The following is a 6,000-nucleotide window of genomic DNA, read 5'->3' as shown; positions in this document are numbered from 1 at the left end:
ATCGAACAATTACATCCAGGTTTTGATGAAAGTATAAAAACAATCCATTATAAAACGTTTGTGTGTATGTGTGTGTGTGTTTGTGTGTGTGTGAACGCTATACTGCGTAATATTTCTGAATGACCTTAGCTTTATTTCTTGAGTTTTCCTTCTGGCAAAACAAAAATATAGTTGCGTGAGAAAGGAAGTAAAAAATGCGCAGAAGAAACGGTGGTTGCCTCAGCCACGGCCCGGTGGTGGCCTATGTTGTCGGTACCTATAACGCTGCCAGGAGTACGATTATGACTAACTTTAACCTATAAATAAAATAAATAAGACTGAGGCTAGAGGACTGCAATTTGGTACGTTTGAAGATTGGAGGGTGGATGATCAACATACCAAATTGCAGCCCTCTAGCCTCAGTAGATTTTAAGATCCAAGGGCGGACGGACAGGCAAAGCCGGCACAATAGTTTTCTTTGACAGAAATTTATATAATTACTGATGGTCGAGAGCCACTGGGAGAATTGATTTATTACAACTTAATCTATTCTCTCTCCTTCCTCTGCAAACGTCGGAATGATCTCCCTTCTTCTGTTTTCCCTGACACCCATGGCTTTTCTCTCCTCTGTTGGTTAAGGCCCAGCCACCTTCTTTCTTTCGCCTTCTTCTCGTCTTCTTCGGGCCTGGGCTGGAAACGTGCATCAGGGTGCCATTTACAATAAATTTGTTTTGAGTCAGTATTTAAGACAGCGCAGCACAGAAATCGGTACAAGCAAAACCGTCATTGTTTACAAAGCTGAAAAAAGTTAGAAATATGAACGTTTTGACAAAATACTCCAAGTGCAGTGACTCTGTAACCCTTAATATCAATTGACACAAAGGTAAATGAGAGAGGTTCAGGAAGAGATGAGTAGACAGACATGATTATTTGGCTGTAATATTATTTTCCAAGGGATGAATCTACTGACAGTTTATAACGAACGAAACTAGTAAAAACGAATAAAGGTATTGTTACAAAATATTCAATATCAGAGGAAAATTACTTTACTACATCCTGTCTCTGTCCACCCCACCCGCCCCCACTTCCCCGAAAATCCCTTTCCTCGCCGCTGTGGCTTATTCAGGCTCCGGTTATCGGAAACCGTTCAGGACAGCAGCGGTATCCGGCCAAAGTGGCTTTATAAATAGAGCGTTCGTGCCGAAGTTGTTCGGCGTTTGCTCATATGCAGCGCCCCCCTTTTTTTTTTTTTTTTTTTTTCTGTAACTTGTCATTTTCCCATTTGGTCGCCTTGCACGATTTCTCTTTGTTGATGTTTCGTTTGTTGATGGTGATGATGCTCTGTATTCATTGTTCAGAGAATAAGTTTTTTATAAGTTAATTATATCTACTGATTTTGATTAGGTTATTTTTATTGATTTATCATGAGTAATTTTTATTGTTATTTTGTCTTTTTTTATCAATTGTTCGTTTTTTTTTTACTTGATATTATAGATTTTATCAATACTGAATTATTTACTGAATTTATCTTATTTAGTGCTTACCCTTTTTTTGTTATTAATTCGGGAATGAGTTTTTTTTTCTACTTTTTCAGCATATGCGAGGTATATGAATGATGTTCGCTAATTAACGGGCTGTGTTAATAATAAGGAAGTATATGTGATTTTCATGTTTAATTTTAGTTTTTGTAGCATTGGTGAATTATTTGTTTATTAGCCATATAGGGTAGTCATTGCATTTGTTTGAAAACTTGAGAAGTATAAGCTAGGACCTGTTGAAATTTCAATAAATATAATGTTTTAAATCTTTTACCATGATCGATGAATCTGAATTTGGTGTAACCTAGGATAAAGGAAGAAATTATTGTACGTTTTGTAAGCATCGTCTGAATACAAGGACTAATTACACATTCAATTCTCGGCCGTTTTGGAAGGTTGGAATGACGCCCTTATGATATCTGTAGATTTTTGCGCCTCTTATCGGAAATCCATTATTGGCGAGTAGAGGAAATAAAAGCGTTGTTCTGTCGTTATTTTTGGCGTTACTCGAGTCACAGAAGGATGTCTTATTGGAGATCCAGGCAATAGTCTATGGGGGGAGCAACTGCGGGAAAATGGGCGTATCGATTTCCACAACAGTGACGATTCCGTTACAAAACCAAAGCTGTCAATCAATTGCTCCCAGAATATCCGTGCCTCATTAACGAAGAAGGAGTGATGTCGTCCTTTGAAGTTTTTTTTCTTTTTTAATTCTTTTAACAGTATATACTGGACACGAATTGCTTTCCAGGAAGGAAACCATTGAGGCGAACTGGAACGAAAAAAGGGTACGGATAACGGCGGGTCACAAAAGACTAATTATTGTATCATGAAACAGTGTTGATATCCGAAGCGTAATTTAGACTGAACTTATTTTTTTTACGCAGTTTTTCATAGCTGTTAATTTGCCCCTTTTTAGAAAGACAAACCTGCTGGGATAATTTATAGAAGACATTTTAAGTTATATATATATTATATAATAATTATATTAGAAGATAATAACAATAAGGAAAGTCCGTCCATCTATAAGCATACTTGGCAGGGGCGTAAACTCTTGTTTGTTAGGTCTGTGGTTCGATCCCAACCCACCGCCTACCAGTCAACCCAGCTGTGAATAGGCATCAGCTAGGGTCAAAGAAAGGGCATGATGCCAACATCCATTTGCCTTGGGACTTGCAGGTAACAGGGTATGGGTTTATATATATATATATTATATATATATATATATATATATATATATATATATATATATATGTGTGTGTGTGTGTGTGGTGTGTGTGTGTGTGTGTGTGTTTGTGCATACGTTACATGAAGTAGAATTATGTAAACATATCTCTCGACTACACGTATTTTCCTAGAATTTATTCCATTAAAAACCTAAAGAGAATGGGAAGCAAACTTCTGTTCCTTCAGCTCCTGAAGAGCGAGGACATGTCCGATCAGGATTACCTGTAATTGAAGGGGAAGCAGAAAAAGAAAACCTCCTGAGTCGACTTGAAAGGACCGCCCTAAATAGCTAAGAATCCTCTGGGGGTCGGGTGGGGGGGGGGGGGGGTGCTCGGGGGTGGGCGTAAAGTAGTCTCATTGACTTCCTCATTTCTTTTATCCGGTGGTTACGTAGTGGGTGGTTAACTTTTTTTTTTTTTCTTGAGGAAGTAAATTCTCTTATTTTTTCGTTGTTTTTTTTTTTTTTTCATGAAGTGGGTAACGTTTGTCAGAAGAAAAGAAATTTTATTTATATTGAGGCTGGTGAATTTTGTTGGTCAGTATCTTAACCAGCTGTATAGCTTAGGTTTCGTAAATCGTGGATTGTTTAAGCTACTACTACTACTACTACTACTACTACTACTACTACTCTACTACTACTACTACTACTAATAATAATAATATAATAATAATAATAATATATTTATTATAACGTGTTTTGAATATTGCCCACATTTTGTCACGATCATTTAGTTATATGTTCTTGGAAAATTGTGAGTCATTTTAATTCGACTGATTAAAGCTCTTACCAATATTCTTGCATCGAGAGAAGAGATAAGCATTACGTATGAAAATAAAAAACAAATCCTGTGTTTTAGACTGATTTTTAGAAAAGAATCATTCTACGATCATTGTAAAAAAGAAAAAAAAAATGACGCCAAGACGGCTGCAACATCATATACAGCTTCATCTTTAGTGAAGAATTTTATCCCGGTTATCGTACAGCGGGCAACCATCGGCGAAACGTTGCTAAGGGTGACGTTGGAATAACATTGACGTTTGTTATCGTACGAAGCAGCATCGATATTCATTCGTCGAGAGCATGACGGTGATAGATTAGAACAATACAAAAAAGCTAGCTATAATTTCTGTTGAGCGATTTTTTATTTATTTATTTATTTATTTTTCTATTCATTTATTTATTTATTTAGGATACTCCAATGACAGTAATAAACACTTGTGTCAGTTTTGTCACAAATTCAGGTGATATTCAGTCAGATTCATCTGCCCATTCAACGGTAGACTGCTGTATTCACATATCACTATTGCTCAGTAGAACCCTTCTCATTAGATACAACAGTGATTCAGACACTTCTTGTAATACGATGCAATCCTATTCATTTAACCTTCCACATTCTCATTCAAATAACATACAGTCGCTTGCTCGTAAGCATCCCGGTAGCATAATCCCATTTGAATCCCCCCCCCCCCCCCCCCCCCCCCCCCCCCCCCCCCCCCCCCCGCCACCCCGACACACCATTCATTCTGATAATACCCACCCCGATATTATTAAATCTTATTATTAAAAATATTACTGAAAAATGGCCACCCTATTCATTCGTCTCGTCCGATAATATTCTGGTTCCTTTAACATTTTTCTTTGCTGAGTACAGGACTTCATCATATGCAGTTTTCCCATAAACTTCATTCATTTTGTAGATGAAAATATTCCCTCTCTATTGTCGTTTCAGGAGAAATACAGTTTTTTGAGCGGTTTTTAAAAAAAGGTCATCCAATATTCCATCCCACCTGGGGACCGCTTTCGAAGCAATACTCTCACTTACACAATCAATCAGTCCTTCCCTTAACATTTTTTAATTTTTCTTTATTTCGAAGTGACGTTAGTGATTAGTGGTAACGTCAGCCCCCCACCCCCCCTTTTTTTTATCTTTCATTGTTTAGTGGATGCTTTTATTATGATGTATATGGAAACTTTGAATATAGTTTTGTGCTTCTGGTATAACAACTTTTAGTTTTCCTTTTAGGTTAGGTACCTACAGCGATCGCACCAACTTCTTGGCGGTTGAAAATTTGTACTTCTTTATAGCATTCATACTTCTTTTGTTTTTGTTCGTTCTTTTCATTTGAATCGGTGTATTTTATCTAATGAATAATCTGAGAGATTCTGCTCATTTATTTTATTGTAGTTGTTAATGGATTTTAAATCATTTTTATTATCTATAATTATATTTTTATGTCGCAGATATAATTGTTAGAGAAAGCAGTATTTAGGATTTGTATTTCAGCAGTATATCCTTTTCGAGAAAACAATATGTCATGGGCTTTTAAAAGCGCCTCAGTGTCGTGGTCGGTTTGGTCTTGGCCTGCCACCTCGGTGGCAGCGAGTTCGATTCTCTGGCATTCCATTGAGGGGTGCGAGATGTGTATTTCTAATGATAAAAGTTCACTCTCGACGTGGTTCGGAAGTCACGTAAAGCCGTTGGTCCCGTTGCTGAATAACCACTGGTTCCATGCAACGTAAATACACCATACAAACAAACAAACAAACAAACATAGGCTTTTTAAATCCAAACGTAACCTTCCTTGAAAAGCCTGAAAGGTCTACTGCTTCCTTCGTATTAATCCCACCGCTTATCCTTCCCTTTGCTCATTTCGTGTTTTCCTTCAGCCTGGGCTATAGATTAACTTTCCTATGGGTCCTTGATTTTGAAAATAAATTAATAATAGCACAAAAATGACAACAAAGCCATCGAGCGCTTAGAATGAAAAAAAAGGGGGGCTTATTTTTGAAAGAGCCCGACAAACGTCCACCTCATTTCAATAACAGTTATAGCCTTCGAATAATATATTTCAGTGTCATCCCGGGATATCTGTAGGCTTCGTTTCAATGGGAGCTTTTCATACGTATTTGCTCTTACGAAAGGCGCCCACTCGGACGAGCAAAAATAGAAGGACGCAATTCAAACGACTAACAGAAGCCGCGGCGCGAAAGAGAAAGCATTTAAACGCGGGAGAAGGATCTCTCATTGTCATGGCAACCGTGAATGTATGTTGATGTGCAACGTAAAACTCCAGTAATTGTATTTAGAGGAAACGTTCTGTAGTTTTGTTGTGAAGTAACTCCGGATCTTCCGTAGAGGTTATTTACCCTAAGTTAGGAGGATACGAGGAGAAAGTAGCGTTGATTACATAGGGAGAGACAAAAACCACATCTGAGGGAGAATGACCAATGTTGTTACAGGCGCGAATGTCTCTT

This window comes from Macrobrachium nipponense, chromosome 26, assembly GCF_015104395.2.
Source record: "Macrobrachium nipponense isolate FS-2020 chromosome 26, ASM1510439v2, whole genome shotgun sequence".
In the NCBI taxonomy this organism is placed as follows: domain Eukaryota; kingdom Metazoa; phylum Arthropoda; class Malacostraca; order Decapoda; family Palaemonidae; genus Macrobrachium; species Macrobrachium nipponense.
The sequence above is the reverse complement of the archived record's forward strand: the minus strand, read 5'-3'. Positions refer to the sequence as shown.